The sequence below is a fragment of the Seriola dumerili genome, unplaced genomic scaffold (genome assembly GCF_002260705.1).
Source record: "Seriola dumerili isolate Sdu_G_001 unplaced genomic scaffold, Sdu_1.0 BDQW01000309.1, whole genome shotgun sequence".
NCBI lineage: Eukaryota > Metazoa > Chordata > Actinopteri > Carangiformes > Carangidae > Seriola > Seriola dumerili.
The window spans coordinates 1,779,863-1,792,334 of record NW_019174564.1 but is presented as its reverse complement, the minus strand read 5'-3'; the positions used below and the strand labels follow the sequence as shown (position 1 = coordinate 1,792,334).

General features: G+C 38.3%; 1 long non-coding RNA gene across 1 annotated transcript in view; it reads left to right on the top strand.

Annotated features, from left to right (window-relative positions):
* The first annotated feature begins 1,867 nt into the window (after window positions 1-1,867).
* Window positions 1,868-12,472, top strand: part of LOC111231640 — a 32,198-nt gene continuing 21,593 nt past the window's right edge. Inside the window, exons 1-2 of the long non-coding RNA XR_002665504.1 lie at window positions 1,868-1,942; window positions 5,549-5,658. This is a non-coding gene — a long non-coding RNA (uncharacterized LOC111231640). The remainder of the gene's footprint in view (window positions 1,943-5,548; window positions 5,659-12,472) is intronic.

Here is a 12,472-nt window from a genome sequence, read left to right as displayed (position 1 = left end):
ACATCCTGCTGGTTTTATGAGTCGAGCTTGTGTCTCTGTTGGTTACTGTTCAGGGTAAGGTCATAAACGGGCGATTAATGTATGAAGCGCGGCCAGGATTGCTGATGCTACAGTCAGAGAGCAGAGATATGGTCTGGTTCGACTCACATTTAATGGAAACTGTAAAGTCTACAGCAGCACGTTCTAACTCATGCACTTTACAGTATGTGCTCACTCAGAGGAGTTAACATAACTGGCGGTGAGAAGATATATCAAATGGAATAATAAGATAGATGGAAGATGAATTTGCTCCTTGTGACACTAAAATCAGGTTTCACACTTTCAGCATCTTACATCATATTTCAAGTCTAATTTGAGGTCTAAGTGCACCAAGCATGCCGCCAGCTCTAAAGTTAATCGTCATAGTGAGAAATAAGAACACTTCATTAGTGCTCGTCCTGCCAGTGGTGTCTGCACTTCTGAAATATATTATTTAATACCAACACATGACTTACAACTCAGTCTCACAATGTGATTAGTACAACATTGTTCATAAACACAATACCAGCTAATATGATGCTACATCGATAACTGTACCACCTACTTTTTTCACAGCAGTTATCTGGACTTCTTAGCAACCATTGTTAAGTTATGGGCATTTTAATTGCCATAGACAGGGGTCCATTAGCATAGCTTCTTGGGTGGCCATGGCCATGTTTCTCTAAATCATTAAGCTAATTATACAAGCTAATTAATCAGTATGCTTGGAATGGGCTCCGTGAGCAGACGCCGCTCTTTGTTGGCTTGCATAATGAAAGGAGTCCATTTTTAGATGGGGAAAATGAAGAAGGGGTTGGGAGAGAGAAACTTTGATCTTGAAAGTAAACATGTGATTTTTGCATATCAAGTGCTTCAGCAAAGTAGAAAAAAAAATGTGAAGTAGGATTAGAGATGCAAAAAGTCAAGCTAAATTCACATTTGTAGTGCTTTGAAGATGCAGAATATTGCATGAGGACAGTAGATGGGAGAGGTAGTGTGTGCCACGGTGTCCAACATCTAATTATCAGTGTCATGCAAGACAAACACATTTCAGGGATCTGCCAACCACCAGAGCCACTGTGGTGTTCGAGGATAGTCAGACATTTTCAAGCATGTGCTCTACTTCCATTGCTGACACTAGCTTGGTCTTAGCAATTTGTGAAGCAAACATGGAAGGCCATTAATAGTGATGTGTGTGCATCTTTGTCAAAGCCTGTTTGTGTGCTTTCAAGAATATGGAGGGCTGCTGTGCTCATCGGACATCATTTAGGGTCCCTTGCCACCCTATTATTTTCCAGTCATCAATCTGAACCCAGCAGCTGACAAAATCAATTAGGGTTCCATGTATGTGCAGTGTATGGTTTTAACTGGGCGTGTGTGTGTGTATCAGTGTGTGTGCATGTAGATCAGGCACATACGTATTCATGCTTTCTTGCACACAAGTAAGGGTGTATGAGAGACAGTCACTGTCAGAAATTATTACTTACAAGCCGACATAACCAAACATCCTGCTATCCTGTCTAGAGTATGTGGTGGAGGCACTTTCAGCATTCATGCAGGAGTCTATTTTTAGCAGTTCTCTTTATGCACAACGGAAAATCACCTCCTCAAACTACATGAAGCATGTTTGCGAACCTAATGGAACTACTGCATGGTGGTAACTCAGTAATTCATAGAGGCTACAGTGTATGTTAGTTTGTGCTCGTCTCCATACGTCTCAATATGCGATTATGTATGCCAACTTGGCAACGATCTACAGTACAGTGATCTAAGTGTTGTAGTGGTGAATGGACAATGGTACAATACACTAAAGCATGACACATCCTGACCTCTCTATCTCTTTCCCTCCAGGGAGATTCTGAGGAGTTCTCTTCTTTCATCACTCTGGTCTGAGGCAGCAGTCGCAATTGATTATTCCAAACGGGTAAGATACACATTTTGTAATCCAGAAAAAAAAAAAAAAAACTTCCTTGAAATTGTATTATTTAATAAAGCAATCCATCTATGACAATCACCTGTGACCAAAATCCTGCTTTTGTTGTTCAAATATCAATGCCCTTGGTTAATAATGACAGCCCATAGAAATCAAACAGCAAGAACTAAATGTTGTTAGTATAGATGAATGTATACATGTCTGCACATGATCTATTGTTTAGCCGCAGTAAACTGGTTTCTTGACTGTCTGACTTCTATTATGTGATATGAAATACTACTTTAGCTTGGCAAACAAGTTAAGTTTGATTTCCTTTTTTGAACCAGGCTGAATGTTCTACAAACTGTAGAACAATAAATTCATTTATCACTAGCTGTGTTTACAGTATTACACAGTAAATTGTCCTGCTATAATGACAATCTAGAAATATTTGAGCAGTATTCTACTCACAGACATTTACAGATCAGTCCTGGTGATGCTGTTGTTTGGCTACCGTATTGGACTGATGCCTAATAGCTTGAAAGATATCTGGTAGTGCTGTGTATAGCATAATGGCACACATAAAGCATGCTAATGGTGCCCTCTGGAGTACAGGAATCTCTACTGCTGCTGCTGCACCTCTACTGTTTTTAGAGGGGCTCTGTTTCAATGTTAAGACTGTGTAGGTGAGGCACCGACTCACAGTTCTCTCACAGTGATTAGACAGAAGACTGAATGGTGTTTTTAGCACACTGTGGAGGCTTGAGCACACATGCAAAAATACAGGGACAACAACAAGAGGCTTTTCTGAGAATAATCAGTAATAAGCTAGTTACAGTAAGTGACCTAAATAGAAAGGCAGTGAATCTGCAGAATCAGTCACAGGAATATAATACAACCATTTACATTCTACTGCACCCATCAAATATAAAGGAAAATACTTGACCAACATGTTCACATTATCACAAATGCTCAACTATAATGCAATAATTCAATATAGCATTAATTAAATAAATTACTTCCAGTGCTAACTAATCACTATCCTCATTATAATGTTCTAGTTGGGATAATTAAAAGCACAGTTCATGTTCTTTGCAACCAGAGTCTATCACAGTGCTGTTTTTCAGATCAATGAGTAGTGCTGTGGTTATCCCCCAGAGGACTTGTGGGTGCAGCTGTAATTGGAGCGCTTGTGTTGCTGCAAGTTACTGCTCCCTGGGCAGAGGCCAGTGTACACCAGAACATTCCTCTACATGTCCATAGGATTTCCAATGAACTTATCAAATGCACCTTCAGGGAAAAGTTTTGCTGTTTGCTATTTCGAGATCAAATTATGGCAGGGCTGTTCTAAGCCAAACTCTCCTATGTCCGTTAGATATAAAGCGAGTGTGTAGATGTTAGGAGGCTATAATACTTTTCATTCTTAGCATTTCACACATATGATCCCCTTTGTGCCTTGTGACAATTACTGCGAAAATCTGTTGGAGGCTCAGGTGGTAAAGTGATTTAAATTAAAGACGACAGCGACAAATGTAGCTTCAGTGGCAAGGCAAGACAAAAACAGTTAAGTACAGACGAGTGAGTTAGACTAACTTTGTGGCTGAAGTATTGTAAATGACAGCGGCAAAATTGTCACTATTGCATACTCTGTTGGAGGCCATTTGAATGTCTTGTTCAAGAACCATTAAGGCATTAAAGTTAAATTGAATCTGCTGTTTTTTTCTCAGAGAAGAAAAGCCTTAAAGACACTTGTTAAATGATGATGTTGAGCATTTTTACCAAGAACTGTGGGTACACAGGTGCCCTACACCAGTCAGATGGAGTTGTTATATAAAGGAGAACTCACAGCAGTAGCAGTTGACCTGGTTTAGAATAGCAATGAGTCCAGCAGCCAAAAAACTTTCCAAAGTCTACTTCCCAATACTGCTTACACCAAATGAGAAGTGAACGGTTAAAAAATTGGAGAAAAGCCACAGTGCATTACTGCTGTGTTGACAGATGGCTCTTAATTTTAAGGAAGTATTATATATTTTTAATTAACTTTGAGGGATACATTTCCATTTAATCTCTCGTCTGTCTTGTGGTTGAGGCATAGATGTCCCCAGGTAAAAGTTGCTTTGGTGTAGGTTAGGGGTTAACTAAAGTTCAAAGATACAACAGTGGTTAGTCATCCATGGTGTTAAATGTAGGCCTTCCACTGGGGATGTGTGGTATGACCTAACTGATTACTGGTCCATCCTGCTACCTCAAAGGGTCAGGGTACTTGATGTGATCGTGTTTCTATTAAATTTGTTATATTGTGTTATGGCGAGCAAAAATTGTGTGTATTTGTGTGTGCACCTAAGCGTGTGTTGTGGACCAGCCCCGTCTGCAATGATTTATTATAGCCCTTGGAGGGACTTGTACTTTCATGAGGTCACATGAGCAACATGGCACATGAGTCAGGCATGGCACAGTGCACTCTTTGGCCCTGCAGGCGACGGGGGGAGGCATGCCAAAACAGCTAGAACAGATTCCAGTTTGCACACATTCAGGTACACAGCTAAGTATATATTCATTGCACATACCCACATGCACACATGCAGACACACACACACACACACACACACATACAAAATCAAATGCTGTAATCCAGGCTTAATACTGCTTTATCACCTGCACAGGAGGCGAACGTTATGCAAATGCACATAAGCTATTCCAAAGGCACGTCAGATTTGGGCCTGTCTTTAATATGTCTTTTTTGAAAGGTTAATTCTATGCAAATGCAGCCTCATGAGTTGGAAATTGCAAAGGATATGTTTCTAATAACACTAAGGGGATGCCACTGAGTCTTTTAGATTGACCTTGGGCGATTATTTTCAGCTAGGTTTTCATCACAATATTTTTTTATTTCTTTATTTTTGCCAACACAAGTCTGCAGTCTGAAAAAATAGTTATGGTCAAATGCATGTTCAAACTTGCCATGAATTCATACAGCTAAAGTAGGTGTGCCCTGTCTGTCACTGACAAAAAATACAGTCACCTTAAATTTGCCAAATGAAAGTATGAAAATGGAGTGCGGCTGAAGTGTGCGGGTGATGAGCTACATATTAATTACAGCGTTGGTTTTCTTATATTCACGCTCATGTGTCTTTTGGCATATGCTGTAAAACATCAAAAGACAGTGAAGAAAATGGAAGCTGGTTGCTTGAGAGGCACAATAAACCAACCCAATAAAAAGATGAAGAAGAAGAAAAAAAAAAGGACAAACTGAACATATCAAATCTGACATTTGTTTGTGCTTTCTCCGATGCTCTCTACCAAAGGAAATAACTAAGTGCATTGTTGAAAATAGTCCACGAAAAACATGCTAATATTAGAAATACATTTCATCCACGGATTTCTTTTGCTTTCAAATGATGGATTAAGCCTCCCTCTCAGGCAAGCAGTGTATTGATGTTAGTTGATTTTGATGCTGTTATCAACAGAACAGTTGAAACTCATGGCTGTATTTCAGTCTTTTCAGTCTGTATTCTTAACATATTTACTTTTTAAGATCAAGCTTTTTGTCACATTTTGTGTTCAATTGTATGAATTGAAAAGCTCATCCTGCTGCCCTTTTTTTTCCTAATCTTCTAGGTGGGGGCAAAGGGGGCAGTCATTTCAGTGGTGTATCGGCGAGGTAAAACTGCAGCATCAGGCAGCATGTTGGCACCTGCATGAACCCAAAAGAGGAGCCTCATTTCTTGGTGAGTGGGACAAGTATTCTTTCAAATTCAGCAAACCACACAATCCAAAGAGCAGCTGTTTTCCCAGACAAGGTTTTCGATATTAAACCTAACATTTTGGTAGCTAATTCAGTTATGGCAGAGAAAGAGCTTAATTGCAAAATAAGCTGCATCATTTTTCCCTTCACTTTAAGCTTTTAATATGAGAAAAGCTGCTTTCAGAATAAATTGGAATAATATTTTCATTGAAAAACCAAACAATAGTGTAGCAGAGTCTGAATATTTAAATTGTGCTGTAGCTTTATATTTTATATATGGTATAATTTTGTGTATGACCCTAAACATTTGTATTAACATTTTGTAAAATTGTTTGTAATTTATCACACTTTCTCTATGACCCATTCACAAGATAATTTAGTTTTAGTATATTAAAAGTTAGGTCAGGTCAAAGTTAAGTTAAACTAAGTTACTGTTAGAATTCAAAATCCTTTCTCATTCAATTTTAATTTTAGAATCTAGCAATTTTAGCTTTTATTTTTGATAGAAAACCTAAAAGTCAATAGGTAGTCTTATCAGGATTTTACAACTCTTTAATACAGAATAATTAGTACAAATACTCACTTGTAATGGAAAGCCATTGGACCTACCCCAAAATATTTAAAACAATTTAAAACAAAACCTCGGCGCTGGATTTTTTTTCATAACATTTAAACTATCGACAACACTTTAATCCCACGTTAGGATAAATTGGAACTCATTCACTCACAAGGTAACTGATCAACCGCTCCTATAAGTTGATAAAAGCCTAAACTGAACTACTGAGGTAAGATGTGTCTTGTCAAAAATTACTTAATCCCTCTGGGTCTTAAAGAGTTATTTGACTCATTGGGACAACAGCTAATTATGGTATTAAAGTGGACCAAATACAATGACATATATTTGAAGCTGAGAAAGTACATAGTTGGATGGCATCAGCATAGCTGGTTAAGTCAGTGTTGTTGAGTTTCATGGAATGTGGGAATATTAGGGGGAGGACTAATAGAAAAGCCCTGTTGGATACACTTAATGTTAACTCTCTCCTGTATTGACATAGAAACATGACGCCCACCCAGTTTTATTGGAGTAACAGAATCATAGACTGAATCCTTCATGAGTGATGAGTGAGAATTCAGAATTGGCTGGGATTCACAGACAAAACATGTTTAATATTGACAAAGAAAACTCCCTCATGTATTAAAAACTCAACGTTATATTAATCAAGGTTATAGTGCTATGATTAACATTGTACTGTTTTCATTAAATGGCTGCCATCATTAAGACAGCACCATCATTAGCAATAATGTAATGAATTGAAAAAAACATTTTTCTTCTCAACACTCGTCTGCTTTAGAGATTTTTAAACTAAATTTTGAAGCATTTGCATTTCATGTGAAGCTTCTCTGAGGAAGCAGGAAATACATTAGTAATGAAACAACGCCAACAAAGATGATAGGGAAGGGAAACAAAGACGAAGAAAGGGGTAATCAACAACAAACAAAAAACAGACAAACTCCACTGAGAGTTCAGACTGGATTAGAGGGGTAGTTTGGATAGAGTAATAGAAAATATCAGAATATGCCTGTACAGACACCGCTCTATGGCCATGTTTGAGTAAATAATCACTTAAGATATAGCACTTTCATACACTTATCATCACTTTATTTGAGTTTTCCTGTCAGAGGAATAAACTAGATAGCTGAAAATGTAGACATGGGACTAGATTTAGGCATTAAACACATTATCAAATTTAAAAAGTTTAAAAACAGGTATTGGCACTGCAGCCACATAGAGTACATAGTTCTAAGCAGACAGAATGTGATCATGGGAAAAATTTATTGAATTGTTTCCCAGATTTAAATAAGGTCTGAAATACTAAAACTCTTTGCAGAAGAGAAAATCCCTGCCCTGGGCCTGTGCGGTGGTGTAGCAGGAAAAAATACATTCAGTGGGGTATAAATATTGCAGGGTGAGTACATGGAGGGCTTTTTTGCCGATGAATTATTACAAAGTGTTGTGGCTTTATGCCAGCTTCAGAGTATATCTCGCTCAGCTTCAACCTGCAATAAGCTGTGGCGAGGAAATTGTGGTTATAGACACGCCACAAATAACTACCAACGATACCAGGAATCCATCAAACTCATCCCACATGTTGTGCGCTTACACTTGAGTGCTCTCAACAACAGTTGGTTAGCAAAACACACATACACACACACACAGACACACAGCTTAGGAGTAGGAATTGCCTGCGAGGCCCGAGTCTGGGAAAGAATGCTTGCAAACATGTCTAATATCTTATATACATATATAGTCAAGAAGAAAAACATGCTAAATTATGAAGTACATATTTTTTTTTACAACATAATTCCCTCAATGAGGACATGTAGTAGAGTATGGCCTGGTATTTTCCATGTGTGGAAGTTCTGTCAGGAGGCAGGACTGAGTGGGAAAATGTTTACCGGAACATTCACCTCCAGGATGCTTTGATAGATGGTTTATCCCCCCAACAGAGTGAACTGTGCCAACTTCTCGTGCTCACTCTTAGAGGAGCAAATGTGGATGAATAATGCTGAGTCTATTCACTCAACATCAGCAGAACAAGGTTGTGAAATTAGTCCATCTTCTGCTTTTTTTCCCATGCTAAAACACTTTTCATTTTCACAAGACAATCATGTAACTCAGTGAAGCATGAAGTTAATGGTTAATACATCTGATTGTACCAATACAATGAGAATAAAAGAAGATCAAAATAAGCATCTAAATGGAAAAAGACTTTTGCTCGGTGCGCTGCGTTGTCGAGGCAAAGAAATGTCGGGCAGGTTGGGTCTTTTGGTGATTAGCAAAAAAGCATAATCCCCACACTGCTGACATATTTCTTTTGAAAACAGCCTGTCTGAAAAAGACAGATATGCTCTGGAAAATGGATCAAATCTGTTTCATGTCAGATAGTAGCTATAGCAGTTTTCCCAGGGTGAATCTCTACTGAGCCACAGACAGACAGGATTAGAGATTGAAGTACTGGCCATAGTACTATAGATCAGGAAAATACAAAAAAAAAAAAAAAAAAAAAAAAAAAAAAAAAAAAGGGACGATATTAAATGATTAGTGACACCTTATAACCTCCAAATTACTTACTTAAACACAGCACATTATTCTACAGTGTGTGCTTTGTGACTTTGAGTCAGCAGGGTTGTTCAGAGGATGGGTTGTGGGCTCAAACGTAAAGCCTTCCCTAATTTCTTGTAATAAAAGTGCTAATTCTTTAACATTACATTCCCATTGTGATTATGAGGAAACAAGCATAGAAAATTCATTTTATTTCCTCTGCAAAGGAGGAATAATTTTGCACCAGAGCCGTGCCACTGTGTGTGTGTGTGTGTGTGTGTGTGTGTATGTGTGTGTGTTTAATGAAATGCAGGGATTTGTCTCAAGGCACTATGGATGGGGTATTTAAGTCTGGTGCATATTTCATGACCGTTAACTGCACAGCGGCTGCTCATTAGTCATGTGACAGGTAATGGTTGTGGTGGTCTTTTGAAATGCATTATAAGATCTCACTCTCAGGCACACGTGTATGCAGGCATACAGAAAAATAAACACAAACAATGCACTAATGGAGCAAATGTAATATTGTTTTTTGCCTATAGACATGATTAACTGCATTATTCCTTCCTCCTCATCTTAGTGCTAATATTCATGGCTAAAGCAAGCTGATCCACACAATTAAAACCTCTGCAAAGTTAATCTGATTACAATCCCCAAAAGGAATGAAGGAGAAATAATAATATGAATCTTTTTTTTTATATTTTAGGGTTTAGGATTTAATCATCAAATTTATATATTTGGCTATTTTTCCAGACAGATGGTTGTGTTATGCCAACCTTTATCCAGCATAACACAACCACCAGATGGTGCTGTACATCACCATTTGACCTCCAAGACTAAACTGAGTGACTTCATCTGAGGCAGTGTGACTCACCTCCATCATCAACGTGATTGGCTTCCATTTGCTTTGATGTGCTGTACTGCAGCCTTATAGATGCATAGATACATGCAAAATGTCATTAAACAGCGAGTCTTTATCAATGGCTTCTGATTTTTTGTACTCCGAACTAAGTGAATTCTCTTAATCGTTTTCAGGTTGCAGTAATTCAGCTGATTTGATGTCATCTGAGAATACATCAATTCAGTTGGTATGCAAATACTTAAAAAAAAAGTATTATTTGCATTATATGATAAATACACTGATGAATTTCTTAACCATGTCCATGTACTGAAAGAGATTAATGGTTATTTTTTCTCCAGACCAAACTGCCTGTTTTCTAAAATATATGTTAAAAATAAGGAGAAATGTACTACAAACATTCAGTGTAAATTAGTTGCTGCTCTCTGTCAATGAAGATTTGGGTATCTGTATAAAGCAGCTATTGTTACAGTAGTTCACAATCATTCAAGGAAAATACACGAATGCATATACTGTATGCACAAGGAGTTCTGATGAAAAAAAAAAAGTGTGTATTGAAATTATAGTAAAATCCAGTAGATGGCAGTCTGTCAATACAGAATCTTTCCACCCATATCCTCCACACACCCACAGCTCTTCTAGTAGGCGTGCCTCTTCTCATCAGGAGGGGTCCCTATGTGCAATGTCTTCCCTGCGCAGTATGACAGGTGAACGCAAAGTGACAGCGCAAATGAACTTTTATTGCTGCTGTAATGAAGTACACAAGCTATTTGGATGTGGAATAATAAAAAAAAAGCACATGGATTAATGCTTGCTTTAGAAAGTCACTGCCCTCTCTCTCTCTCTCACACACACACACACCTCTGCAGTGTTTTTCCCTCCTTCATTTTCTCCCCTTACATCTCTCGCGCTCCATCTCTCATACTTGTACAAAGCCGAATGGCGTCACCACCCACCACTCACATACATGCGCATGCACACACACACACACACACACACACACACACACACACACACACACACACACACCCCTACACCCCTCATCTCTCTCACACACACACCTCCTCGCCATCTGTCTGTGCAGCGGCCCGTGTCTCTGGCACTGGGAGCAGTTGGGAGCAAGAGAGTGAAAGAGAAAGTGTCTCTTGGCTCTGTAGTCCTGAATCCCACTTCCTCTCTTTTTTTCTCCTGCTGTGCTGTTGTCTATCAAATGGTCTCACAACATCACGCTGTCTGCCGATGGGCTCCCCCTACTATCGTAACACCTATTCTTGATGCCATCTGGAGAAAAATCAAATTCCCTCTTGCTGGAACCTCATGAGCGAGAGAGATGGAGAATATGTGCTCAGTGTTTTTCGGTGATTTCACTTCACAGTTATGAAAGCTCATTTCAGCTTAGTTCATTAACTACAGGGTACTTATTTCCTCGCAAATGTTAAAGCCTACAACTCAGCAAGAGGAAAAATAAACATGCTTGATTAGCTTATGTATTAGGCGTTTCAAATTAATACCGCAGATGGCAGAATTACGCTCACCATTTCTTTAGAGGCAGACATTTGAAGTAAAAGAAAACGGGATGGAAGGAGCCAATTCATGTGCCCTGTGACGGAGTGATTGCAAAAGGAATCTGCACATTGCAGATATTATTTAATGACATTACCTCCCTGAGGTTGTACAGAAGCTGAGTGAATTTGTCCGCATGCTTCCTGATTATATCTGACAGCATGGATTTACTGTATGTGCAAATCAAAATACACACAAACCCAGGATTCACAGTATTTACACACCACTGAAGGAGTAAACTCCACAGGAATATAGGTGATTCACTGTGTTCACTGTACAAGATTTCCTTTTCTTTTCAGTGAATTTTCATAACCAAGCCGTTCTTCAAAGAGCTTTGTAGTCAGCTTCAGTAATTTGAACAAAAAAATGCATTCCCTCTCTTTCAGTCACCTCCAGTTAACAGCAAGCAGAAGTGCCTTCATAACGGTGCTATATTCAACTGGAGTGATAAGAAATGGCAGCTATCAGCAGGCGGTTTGGAAGCCGCATATAACAGTTATTGTGTGTGTATATATAAAAATTGATTTATGCGGCCTATCACTTAGCAGCCGCAATATGTGGATGAATATGGGCTAATATAATATTATGGAATGAGTGAGAGGGTTAAGGAAAGGGCCAGGTGCTGCCTCAAGGTGAAGAAAGCCCAAAGACATAGGAATATATCTTTTTTAATATCTGAAATAATGTAAGACTGTCCAGTCAGAAGTAATGCAATACCATTTTATTCTGTCTAATTATCCTTAATGGATTGTACATATTACTTTTAATTTTCAAATAAATATAAGGATAGTTTTTTTTTTTTTTTTTTTTTAGAATAAGGGACTGTATGGAAATAATTGTGGTGAGGAGGGGGCTGAACCTTATGTCAGTGTTTTTTTTTGTGGTTTTCTTTAGAAAAGAAAGGCTTTTCTATTTTCGTTGGACCTTGTGACACCCCCCTCCCACCATGTCAAAATAATACAGCAGTATTAAACTGGTTGAACTCATTTCATCATGAACTACAAGAGACAAAGCACAACGGATTTATGTTGGTGTACCCAAATTTAAACCATAATATCTTAATGTAACGGTAATTTTCACATAGCATCCATTGCACATTAAAATGTAATTATTAATTGTCACATTTATGGAAAACAACAAAATGGTGAATATTCTACTCGTTCCATTTTTTTTCATTACTACTGCCACGATTGAGTTAACTGGGCCCAAATGTACCATGCTGAATTTGAATTAGGCTAACTTACTATGGCACATTTAACACTACACACTGAC